The 13,218-nt window shown below is 39.2% G+C and overlaps 2 long non-coding RNA genes across 2 annotated transcripts in view; one reads left to right on the top strand and one right to left on the bottom strand.

Moving 5' to 3' along the window:
• Positions 1-1,753: 1,753 nt before the first annotated feature.
• Positions 1,754-9,470, bottom strand: LOC139080251 (uncharacterized). Its single transcript, XR_011534591.1, has 2 exons — positions 8,862-9,470; positions 1,754-5,210 (listed from the first exon to the last, which is right to left on the bottom strand). It is a non-coding gene; the product is annotated as an uncharacterized lncRNA (long non-coding RNA).
• Positions 9,471-12,990: 3,520 nt separating this feature from the next.
• Positions 12,991-13,218, top strand: part of LOC139080252 (uncharacterized) — a 4,150-nt gene continuing 3,922 nt past the window's right edge. Inside the window, exon 1 of the long non-coding RNA XR_011534592.1 lies at positions 12,991-13,196. This is a non-coding gene — a long non-coding RNA (uncharacterized lncRNA). The remainder of the gene's footprint in view (positions 13,197-13,218) is intronic.

Here is a 13,218-nt window from a genome sequence, read left to right on the forward strand (position 1 = left end):
TTTTTTTAACCTGAGGAAGCACTCCTAATGTCATCACAGAATATGAGATAATTTTCGGATTCTGTGTTAACAAATAATAGATTAAAAACAATGCTATGCCATGATGAGTGTATCTTTCCTTTATATCTTTTTAGCATATATTTATCCAGCTTCTATTTCATTATTTTACCTTAAAATTATTCCTATTTTTTTATATCTGTTTTTACTCTTTAAAGATAATGGTATCCTTTCCTATCTTGTACTTTTTTGTCCTTTTCTTTTTCAGGCTTTTCCTCATCTGCCTGTACACATTCTAGGAACACATTTTGGTCCAGGATAGGAACACATGAAGTTCCAACTCTTCTAGGAAGATTTTTCTTTCCCACCAAAAAAGACCACAAAGCCTTATCTTACTTTCTAACCTGATGAATGCCTTTTGTCTTTTCTCTTCATTTTGGCAACTATGTCTTATTTATTGTCTGTCTTGTTTCAAGAGGTTTTAAGGCGACGTTTCTGTGAAATCTTTGTCACAGCAATGAGTTTGTAGGCCATTTAAAGAGCAGAAAACCTGTTGTTTTTTTGATATAGAAGACCAAGATTTGGGTCTTAGCTCTGCAACTTTCTAACTGTGACTGTAGGCAAATTATTTAAACTGTTTTTTGCTTGGTTGGTTCATTTTGATTTTTAATCTCTAAATTGAGGACAGTAATATTGGCCCTAACCAAACTAGCACAGAGGATTATTACACATGAAAAATGAAACTTTTTCATTGAAAGTGCTTTGTAAATGGTGATAACCTATACATACTTAAAATATCTTAGTTTTTATTTCTTTTTATCCACCAAAGTGCTAGCACAATGGTAACTACTGAGTAGGGTTTGCTATAAACTCACAGAATTGGATTAAAGTAATATGAGTTGGTATCTTTGATACACCAACAAACACACATGCAATTATGCATACTCATTCCAAGTATTAGGGTATAGTTTATTGGAGGCACGCAAAGGAGTGAATATTGAACGTTATTAAAAATTCACTGAGGCTTTCATAATAATGTGGCGTGCTCCCACTGGCCTTGTGTTGTGAAGTAAGCATTCAGGTTTCTGCTGCTTTAATATAGGAGTTGCTTGTTTGGACTGGTAGTGGGCAATCTGAATTGCTCTGACTGTGCAACAATTTGAGAAATGAAGGTCTAAGCGGATTCTTCTTTATTCTGATGATTTAGTAACGTTTATGACCCTTTCCTTTGCATAATACAATTCTTTACATAAAGAATATTGTAAACGAATAAAATTTTTTCTATTTTTGCAGCTAGTCTGTACAGGGAGTCAGATTAGATCCTCTGGGGAAGTTCTCAGTGGAATCCCAGCCTTTGATCATGCCACCAATGCTTTAATTTTAAAAGTGTGAAAAGATGATTAGAGTGTCTTAAGATCTTGGTATCAGGCACAAGACAGAGTTGAAAGCTGCCATGAAGTCTGCCACCTAGGAGGAACACCATCCTCTGAGGCTCTAATTGACAAAGAAGTAGAATGTTAAAGAAGTCGAAAGTCAAATCAAGAAGAATAAAGGATATTGGAATGTTGTCACATTTACCGTGGACTTTATTAGGCACCAGATATTGACTCAAATTAGGAAATAGTGAAAATTTAAGGCCTAGATTTAATAGAGGTCCCATATATAACTTCAAATAGTTTTATAATTTTTCCCCCACATATTTGATGTTAAATAAAAATGAATAACGATGTTTCAAAATTCCATTAGTATGCCCGAGTTAAAGCAAAAAAATTTTTTTATTGAACGACCATCCTGGGAGAGTAGTGGATCAACATAAGACAATTGTTATCTTTAAAATAGAGTGGACCAAAATGATGCCACAAGGCTAACAACAACAACAATGACAATGACAGCAACGACAACAACAACAACATAATATAAAATACAATCAGAGCTGACTTTTAGGAAAACTTTAAAGCAGAAGCCGTGTGCTTCCTTCTTGTTGATCCAACCCTCTCTAGGCTTCTGGTGTCCCTTGCTCCCCAGTGATCAGCACCTGTAGCACTTCTCCATCTCCCTTGTCCAATAGTCAGACGTGCTCGATGTCCCCATTTCCCTGCAGGTCTGCTAGGTGACTAGTTATCAATTCTCAGACTCTATAATGGGCTATTGAATTAGTGTGTGACTACCTCTCTTCCTCCCTTTACATCATTTGCCTTTCAGTAAGATCTTTTTATTGCATGATCAAAATAAAATAATAATAATAGCTAATTTAATGGAATTTACTATATAGCAAGCATTATCCTAAGCACTTTACACATACTAGCACATTTAATGCTTATACCAACCCTGTGAGTTATACACTGTTTTTATACCCATTTTGCAGATCATAGCACTAAAGCATAGAGATGCCAAATAGGCCATAACCTGGGAAGCGGTTTCGAAACCAGACAGATAACTTCACAGTCCCTACTCTGAACCACTAAACTATCTTGGCCAAACATGGAGTGGGGGACACACAGCATATAGTGGGAAATGCCAATGCAGTAGTCAGAAACAGCTATTCAAATCCCATCTCCGTCCCTTACTGACTATGTGGCTTGGGCAAGATATTTAATTTCTCTGAAATTAATTTTCTAAGATGTAGAATATCGACAATAATACTTATATCAAACGTTTAGTGTAGAATTTTAAAAATAATGTATATAAAGCACCTACCACCCAAGTGTAAAGCATTCTTTACATGCTTGAATGTGTGACTGGGTGTAAATGGGGAAGATATATTTGTGCAAATGGATTTTGCACAACCACTCAGCTGCTCTCCTCAGCCTGTGTATAGAGTAGGCAGCTGTGGAATGCTTGCCACAGCAGCATCAGACGGGTCAGCCCAGTGCTCACCAGTGAGAATTGGGAGAAAGTCAAGGGCAGCATGAATACAAGAGGTGGAGGTGACAGTCACCATACCTACAGACCAGTGGACACCCGAATTACAGTGTCATGAGATCCTCATATTGAGATGCACTTGTTGGTAGCCAACTTTCAGAAGGAGATGATAAAGTTATCAAAGAGGTTCATAAAAGGTGCCTGTATCCTAAAATACAAATATATATGAGATACTTTCCATGGAAGTATAAAATTTATACTTTTATAGAATATAGAAACCACCACAAATGTTGTAAACTTTTTATATTTGACACATCATGTAGAAAGTGAATTATAATTTTTTATGCTTTCTCCATATGTTCCTCAAAACATAAACTTTGAGTTTTGTTTTACCTTTGTGTGGGTAATTCTTTTTAACCTTATATGCTAAAAGAAAAAATCTAAGTAGCTCCATTCATTTTTCTTTCTAATTTTATAAATATCAGGAAAGATGTTACATGTAATACATTGTTAAATGCAAGGAACAATGTCAAGAAATTCACCTTAGTCAATGATGTCATGAAGACTGCGTTGGGAGGAAACAATTACTTCCCAAGTATTGATTATTGAACTAATAATAGTTAGAATGTTTGTCTTTCAAAACCAAACTCTAATAGCCAAAGTGAGTCTTGTTATTTTAAGATTATTTGGAAAGAGTTAGCATTAAAAACACTTTGCATCTGATATGCGTCAATATTAGTTATATTAGCTTCCCATGTAAGGGAAGATGCTATCCTACTTTATAAATAGATCTTGTGGGAAAACTGCTTCTTCCTTGAGGTTAAACAATCTGATATACATTTTTAATGTAGGGATAGTTTAAGGCAATTTGAAAGCTAATCTACGTTAGATTGTAACATGCCAACCCCCAAATTAACAAAGACTTCATCATTCACGGTGTTTTAAAGACTCATTAAGTTTGGTTGCCATAGTTTATGAAATATATATAGAAGCTAGAAAATGTACTAAAAAGACTAAATAATATTTCTTAAGAGTTAAATAGTAGATACTAGCTAAGTGGGATGAAATGTCATGGAGGAGACAATGTTTGGGTATAAATAAATTCTAGTAAAGTTAAACATATGAAAATTCTAAGAGTTAAGTGACTGACGGTGATTACCAGCTCCTTTCCTAATTCATTAAGGATGAAAAGGAAGTGGCATGAAATTGCAGTAGGAGAGATTTAGGTTAGATATCAGAAAGAACTTCCTAACTGTAGAGGTTGCTGATCCTTGAATGAAAGATATATCGCATTCCTACAGAGCACCTTGGAGACATTTAAGAATGGGTTATCAACCTTTTGCCCAGGGATAGTTTAAAAGCAGTCTTACCCAATCACAGTGACATTGATAAGATTGTATTCTGAAGTCTTTTTTAGATTCATCAGTGAAAATTGGTCTTCGTGTGTATGTGTGTTTAAAGGTGAATAGATACAACTTAGGATCGTAAAATAAAGCAATGGATTCCACAGCACAGTGACAAAGCCAGGCAGCATAATAAAACCAAGAAACCTTGTGAAGATGCGGAGTGATAAAAGAAAGTCAGAAATCCTCAGCTTATGGAAACTAAATACTGACTTTGAGGTTATTTTAAATGAAGCAGTGCATAGATAGAACCATCTGTTTTTATGAAAATCAGAAAATATTCCCATCTGATTCTCTCCTCTTTGCCCTGTCTTGAAAATATCATTTTCAAAACTGCAAATGAAACAGAAAATTAGAATAATTCTTAAAATAAAAAGTCAGAATGCAAAGTATATCAGGTAGAACTTGGCTCTTCTGCTTCCCTTACATCCATATAAGGAAACGAAAACTTAGGAAAGCTGAGTGGGTTGTTCGGGTTCACTTGCTGGTGGCAAAGCTGGGGATAGATCCTCAGTGGCTGCTGCCCACACCCCCCCACCCGCCCCACTTTTATGGGCTCATTCTGTCTGTTGACAGCTAGGAGTGTTGGTTGCCGAAAAAGACAGCCAGTTTTGTCTCCAGGAGTTCCCTCTTTCTCTGGGCTTTGTCTTCTGCCAAAGGGAGCTGCCTTGCCTAAGTCTGTGCCTTCTCCCTAGGGGCAGCCTGCATTCAATGACTGACTGATGTTGGGGCCAGGAAAGTTCAAAGGACCGGCCTCTTTGCCTCAATTCAGGATAACTCTGAGGGGCCTTCCTGCTCCAGTGCTCCCCCAGGGATCAGCTGAGGCCTTTGTTTCAATTGCATCACAGTTCAATTTCTCCATCTGTCCAGTCCTGGTTCTTCCACTTCACTTATGAAAGACAAAAGGAGCTTCTCAGAAGGCTTCTGTTTCTTTCTGTGCTATCGCCACTGTGGAAGAAGAGAGGGGAGGGAAGCAGTTAGTCAAAGGATTAAAATTGAAAGGGAAGTAGAAGGATAGATGGAGAAGGCAAAAAGAGGAAGTGGAATCAAACTACTTCCTTTTTCCTTCATCATAAGCTCTACTTGTACACAGAGACCGAGAGGAGAAGATGGACCCAAACTTCTTTCTGATTGGAAGGTGATCTTTTGTCTTCAACGTCGTTGCCCACCTATTTTCTTGCCTCCTAACTCATTTCCTTTTCTCTACCCATTCTTCGAATTTATATAAACTGTTGGATAATGCAAGAACATTTCATAGTTAGCTTTGAACTGTAAAATGAGGAGTGGGACTTTTTAGCCTTAAGATGATCATGACCTCAGCTGTTGTTGTGATCTACTCCTACCTTTGGAAAGATCCTATGACTACATCCTCTGTACTCACAGCCACCAGCCAGCAATACTGGTGAATCTGCACTTCAGGGTTCCTTTATATTCTGAACACTGACCATCTTGGATAGGACAGTAGCTATGCTAGTGTCTAGGGATATAGCACTAGCCACATGTGGACATTTAAATTTAATTACAATTAAACTTGTTAATTAAATTAATAAGATGAATTTAACTAAAATAAAAAAAAAATCAGTTCTTCAGTTGCCTAAGCCACAATTCAAGGGTTCAATAGCCACATGTGGCTAGTGTCTACCATATTGGACAATTCAGATATAGAACACTTCCTTCTCTGTAGAAATTTCTATTAGACAGTGCTGTTAAATCTGAAGTCTTCAGAGTATGGTCCTGACCATGTGTTGCCCTATGTGGACAGAACTTAGGGTGACACATTTGGAGTGGAGGTCTAGATCAAGCCTGGTTTTAGGCTCCAGCAACTTCCTAAACCATTCAGCTTCAGTGATGACTTAGAAAGTCTGGGGTTATTTACTGTGTCCTAACCACACTCCCTTCAAAATGACCCTTTTCCCTTCTCTTTCCACTTCCATTGCCACCATTTTAATGATCATGATAATAATGACAGTTAAAACTTATTGCATGTTTTCTATGTGCCAGATGCTATGTGCTTCTTATATATTATCTCACTTAATTCTCATGACAATTCCATGAAGTAGATAATATTATCATCGCCATTTTACAGATGAGAAAATTGAGTCTTCAAGCAATCAAGTGTCTTGCCCAAAGGCGAACATCTGGCAAATGTCAGCACTGGGATTTAAACCAATGTTTCTGACCCTAGAGCCAACCAACTGTTAGACTACACTGCCTTCATTATTGCAGATGTAGATGGCTGGAAAGCACCTGCCTGTTGACCTGCCCTTTTTGTCTTCTACTTACTAGGTACTGTTGTCAGACTAATTTTTCTTAAATTTCACTTTCTTCCTCAAAAATCTTAATGTCTCTATTTTGTTCTGCATCCACTCCATGGCCTGGCCCCCTTTTTTTAAAAATGAGTTTTATTGATTTAGTTTTACAGTTCATAAAAGTGTGTAATTTATTTCAAAATGCATAAGCTGATGACTTTTACTTTTCAGGATTTTTTTTGATAAGAACTTTCATTTTATTATTATTCTTGCATACAATCGATCATGGCCAGGCTTTTACAGTCCTCCATGATTTCTGCATACAACCAACCTGAGCTTATTGTCCATCTTTCTTTAATGATCATCTTCTGTTTCTAACCAGAACAGTCTCCTTATATTTCAGGAACATGACCTCTTTCAGAGTATAGTCTAGGCTCCACAATTTTCCATTTAACAACATATTTCCTTGACTTGCCTACTGACATTTTGTATTTATTAATGAGATTACTAAACATCTACTCGTTGACTGAAATCACACTAAAATAAGTTTGTTATGCTTCTAAACACCACTAGCAAAAAAGGAGGCTAGAAATATTATTTTATAGGGAATACAAAGTGGCAAGTCTTGTACCAAATGCATATTAATCATTTCAGTATCAAATTGCTAAGTACATCTTTTGAGAAAAATTGTTGTCAGATAACCTGCATGTGTCATGGTATAAACTTCCTTTAGCACTCATCCAATCAGAAAATATATTTTCTTTACAGCTCTAGCTGAAAGTGTCCAATTAAAGCAAGTAATACTTTCGACATGGTATAAACTTTAGAAGAAAATACATCAAAATCAGTAGAAATGCAGCTAAACTTTGGCTTCTCCATGGAAGCTTTGGAAAATGCATAATTCCTCAAGAATGTCAGCCTTAAGAAAAGCTAATGGAAGTGTGGGTTTACAGGTGGGTGGGGAGGGAGAGAAGACGCAAGAGAGTAAATACTGAGTTGCCTTTCAGAAAAAAGATAGTCTGTTGGAAGAACAGTGGCTTGGGTTTTCAGTAAAACAATTTCGGGATTTGAGTCCATTCTTTGCTACCTACTGTGCCCTTTGTAAATCTCTTATCCTCTTTGATCTTCATTCTTCTTATCTCTAAAATGTGGATAAGTGGATAATGATAACTGTGGAAGACAAATTAAGGACCACCCCCCTTCCCCGTCCCCACCCCTGCTCCACCCAATGTCCGGATGTCCATGTGCTAATCGCTGGAGCCTGTGAATATCTTACCTTACATGCCAGAAGGGGCAGATGTGACTAAAGATATGCGCCTTGAGATGGGGAGATTATCCTGGATTATTCAAATGGGCCCATTCTAATCACACAAACCCTTAAAAGCAGGAAACTTTTCCTGGCTGAAATCAGAAAGATGCAACAACAGATAAGGCAGGAGAGCTTTGGAACATGAGAGAGATTCACCTTAAGATTGCTGACTCTGATGGAGGGAAGAGGCCATGAGCCAAGGAATGGGGCAGCCTCTAGAAGCTGGAATGGTTTTCAGCTAATAGCCAGCAAGAAAATGAGGACCTCAGTCCTACAACTGCAAGGAATTAAATTCTGTCTACAGCCTGAATGAGCAAGGAAACGGATTCCGTCCTAAAGCGCCTAGAAAGAAATACAGCCCTGCTGACTCCTTGATTTTAGCCTGGTGAGACCCTTGTTGGATTTCTGACCTCCAGAACTGTAATAAAATAAATTTGTGTTGTTCAATTCACTAAATCTGCGGCGATTTGTTATGTAGCAATAGAAAACTAATACAATAATACTATTCCATCTACCTCAGGGGTTGTTGTGTGATAATGTGTATAAAAATGCACTGTAAATTGTAAAGCAGCATACACAATGTTATCATTGATGTTCTCAGCGTCACTGGTCTCTATCTTGTCTTTTAATTGCCACCTTTTAAAATGTAGCCTTAGAAAATAATAAGCATCTACTTACTGAGCATCTACTACGTGCCAGGTAGTCAACATGAGCTATACAATTTCATCTGTATGACCCTATGAGATAGACAGTATTATGCCATTTTATATATGTGGGACCTGACATGAAATTCAACCCTGTTGGATTTTATAAGATTTATATTTCTAAGGGTTTATCTGCCTTCAGGAAAACAGGTTAGAAATGTAATTCCAGTGACCAAGGACAGGGAGAAAGTTATTAGAAGTTTTTCTTTGCTCTTTTTTGATCACTAAAGAAGAAAATTAGAATAGAAGTTATCAGAGAGAAAGAGATGCAGCACTTGAAGTGATTAAATATAAGCTATCATCCAGAGCTGCGTGCCTGAGAATATGCACAGTTTACCTTTAGATCTTGCCTTGGAAGGTCCCTCCCGCTGAATGTGGGCTGTGATCAGACACAGGTCCCAGGGAGCTGCCTACTAGCGTACACTCTGTGTGATGAGAAAAATTAAAGAAGGATGCTCAGTTTGAAACAAGGCTTAAAACACAATGCTTTGAGTCCCGAAATCCCAAACACATCTCCATGGAAGAAAACGTTCTTTGAAAATTAATTGAAGACGTTCAGCCTCACACTTGGAGATATTCTTCCAAACAGCCGCAGACTCCAGCAATGTTCTTTCATGTAGTCAGAACAAAACTTTGTTTTTTGGCAGAGACAGAAGGCTAGAAATGGCAGCTCATAGGAAGGTAAGCAAACAGGGAAGGCGAGTCCATATCCTGGGTTGCAAGACGAATATGAAGCTCCTTCCTACATTTAAAGGATGATGTCAGTGGGGTGTCTGTTCTGAAGTTTCTAGTAGTTATTTGAGTCTTGGAGCTTTTGTTCCTCAGCTCTCTTTCTGATACAATGTGTTTGTCTCAGTTTGGGGGTGTAGATTGTGGCCTTGGAAAAAAATTTCTTGACTGGACGAAGTTGAAGAAAACACACCCATTCACTCGTGATCTTCCTTCCAAGGCTGGTCCTAGCGAAAGCTGTGAACTAGGCAGATTTTCTTTTTTCTAGGACTTTGTACTTCCCTATTCTCTGCTCTTTCCTCCATTTCAAAATCTTCCACTCCCAGACCCCAAAATACTTTTATTTTACCCTTGTCCTTCAAATATTTAATAAGCTGATTTACCCTTCTGTATTATCGACGCACCTAAGGGTATTTGTATTTTAATGCAGACCTTGGTAGGCGTGGTTATTTCAAAGGAAGGGATTTCTCATGGTAAAACTGCAGAATTTATGGGTAAAGATGTCTTCCTGGAGCTTCTGAGAACAGCATCAGTTAGTAAACAGTTGCCAATTTCACTTCAATATTACTCCTGTCTCAGCCCAGTAGCTGAGTGTGGGTGCAGCTAAGCTTCCTGGGCACCAGTTGCTAGTCGTTCGCCAAAATCCACTAATATTTAGATATTCTGGTTATAATCAACATCTCACTAGGGCTGCGAGTAACAAAAATAGATATAACTCGTATTCATTAAGCATTTAAATCCACACTCACAATTAGTCCCACAACACTTATACTATTAAAAGAAATATGCAGAAATGCTACCTCAAGGCCTTTAAGCCACTATTTCCTACAAAGTGTGGGATATACCTACCCATAAATCTGACACTGATTATAAGGCTGATGCTAACAGTAAGTATTCAGTACACCTTCATTGAGGAGACCATGCCTTAAAGAACCAGGCTTTGTATCTCAGAATAGGACACACGGAAGGATCAGGGCAACAGCGTTAATTTCTTAATTATCAATGACTACTGGCAATTGACAGAAGCCTATGAAACATATGGTTTTTCTTTTTCAACTCTGTGCTGGGAAAGTGTTTTACAGGAGGGTAGAAGAGCTTGGAATGTTCTTTCTCACCCCTTGCTTCCCACATCAGTTCCAGATAACCGCTCTCTCATAGATCTGAGTTACTTTTGCGTTCTAAATGTTCTTAAGCTGCTTTGAAAGATCTCTAACTGACTCTGCACCCCAGGGAAGACTGGCGAAGAGGGGCTGATTTGCCAGGGGCATTCTTTCTTCCCATGCTGGATAATTCCACAACTGCTTGCTTTCCCTGGGGAAAGCATTAAACTCTTTTTACCATTGACTAGGTAGAATTTTAGAATCCTGTTTTGATACACTAGTATTTAATTGACCGTTTCACTCCAATGTCAAGGCAATAAAAATATAGTAAGTTATAGAAATAGGCATTTGGATTCTTTAGCTAGGGTGCATTTAAAATATCATTCAGACACTTAGCAATTCATGCTAAGAGTATCAAAATGATGACACGTACTCTGCGGTGGTCAAAGCTGTGTCTTATGGTCACTGGAGACCCCTCACGTATAAATCCTCACTTCAATCTGATCCATTTCACCTCCCACACATTTCTTGTATGCGTCCCTTTCTCTCTCGTCCCACTGCTATCGTTCCCTCATCATATAAGCTCTCATCATGTTTACTTTTACTTCTATTCTGACTTAATTTCAGAGTTAAAGAAAAATTGCAAAAATAGTGAAAGAACTCCCACAGACCCTTCACCCAAATCCCCCAAATGTGAATGTTTTATGATATTTGTTGTTTTTTTCTTTTCTTTCTCTCTCTGCATTTTTCCCCCTGAACTGTTTGAGAGTAGGCATAAAGCATCTTCACCCCCAAATACCTCACTGTGTATTTTCTAAAAACAAGAGCTTTTTATTACATAACCACAGTACAAGAATCTAAATCAGGACATTAACATCGATACAACACTGTTATCTGATTTCCAGACCTAATTTAGATTTCACCAGTTTGTCCCTAATGTCCTTGCAGCAAAGGAAAATCCTGTACTGTGCACAGCATTCAATTGTCATGTCTCTTTAGCCTCCTTTCACCAGGTACAGTTCCCAGTCTTTCTTTGTCTTTCATGACATTGACATTTTTAAAACGGACAGGCCAATTATTTTGTAGACTTTCCTTCAATTTAGGTTTGTCAGATGATTCTTCACTATCAAATTCAGGTATGCATTTGTGGCAGGAATACCAAGGATGTGATGACGTGTTCTTAGCGAGTCACATAGGGAGGTGCACAATATCAATTCGATCCATTCCTGGTGACGTCAACTTGATCACCTAGTCAAGGTAGAGCCTGCTATTTTCTCTCCTGTAATAATTACTACTATTAATTATAACTAATAAGAATCTTGTGGGGAGGCCCTCATTGTTTTTCACCATGATAGCTCTGTGCTGGATAACTTCTATCAGCCCTGCTATATCCCCATCCCGCACTTTGGGTTCTGCTCTGTGGCCTACAAGACTGAGCTGTGTGGACTCTGTTGACCTGGTCCTCTGGTTTCTGGTTGGGTTTGGTCAACAGGGAGTCCTGCAGGAGACCTGAAGAGGGTGGAGAGGAGGGCTGGGGATATCCTCTTGGTTTTCTCCCCCAGGATAGGCAATGTTCTGCAACTGAAGGTCAGGGCATCTCTCAGGATGCAACTCTGGGTTTTGTAACTGCCCCTCCTCCTTGTTGTCTCAGGCCCAGGGGTGAAGCACACATTCCTTGCAGTTTCCCTACATTTCCTACATTCTTCCCCCATCTTTGCAAACTCTTCTTACCTTTTCCAATTGGAACATGTCAAGAACCCTTACGATACAGTCTCCTGCTGCATTATTACCTTCTTTCTTTTCCATTCTCAGTTGCAGATCCTGCTGGTCTTCCATAGTCTCAATCCTGACTTGTTCTTATGTCAATCCAGACCCAGCAGAAAGTACATTTGATGCCAGAGGCATCTGTGAATTGGATCAACGGTGAGCTTTTCTGCTCTGCAGCCAATCCTCCGGCGTGCCTGGGGACTCTCCCTACGCCCACATCTCTGGCATAACTTGTGCCAGCAGACTTCCGCCTTGGTTTTCTGCTTAGCCTCTGACTTCCTGCGGTGGTGGAGTCCTCCTCTGATTCAATTTCTTTATTTGACTAGGGCTCTGTTAACCTGCTTCACTCTGCTGGCCCCTTTCTCTAGCATGCTGGGCCCTCATCCCCAGACTCTCACGTATTTTTTGGATCCTGTTTGTGCCATCATTCTTTTACTTGCCCTGACAGACCCCTCTCCACCCTTTCCCAACTTGTTTCCCCCTTCCTCTTCTACTGACCTATATGGACCTACCAACCCTTGCCTTCCAGCTCTAGCTGGGTTTGGCCAATGGGGGAGTTCCGGGGAGGACAACCCAGAGAGTGATTAAGTGAGATAGGGGTATTTATAACACCAGCTTCCTCCCCCTGGGGTTACCGCAAGCTGCCCACCTTCTTTCACTGAAGGTCAGAGCTCTGCTCCAGGTGGTCCTCTGCTTCCAGATTCCTGGAACCGCTCCTCACCCCTTCTGGCCTAGGGATGGTTACAGCCTAGCTGGGTATTGGGGTATAGCATTTTCTCTTGTGATTTAGCTCTATACCTTTAGGAATAATCTCTTAATTGAGCCTCCTTGAATTATCCTAACCTGAGTGTGATTGATGCTTCTTTTTAGGACCGTGACTGATACAGGTGCTATGGTGACAGCCCATCTGTCTTGGCAGATCACTTGGTGCCTTAAACCTCATTTTGCCAGACTTTACGTGCTCAGTGGATCTCAGATGCTGATGATTGCTGCACCCAACCTCGAGGATCACTGTGCTTTTTTGGACTGGTCATTTGACTGTAGATTAACTCCTTGGGCATCCGTCCTCTAGCTGGGTCAGTTTCTCCCAGCTTTGTC

This window comes from Equus przewalskii, chromosome 29 (assembly GCF_037783145.1).
Source record: "Equus przewalskii isolate Varuska chromosome 29, EquPr2, whole genome shotgun sequence".
NCBI classification, from domain to species: Eukaryota; Metazoa; Chordata; class Mammalia; order Perissodactyla; family Equidae; genus Equus; species Equus przewalskii.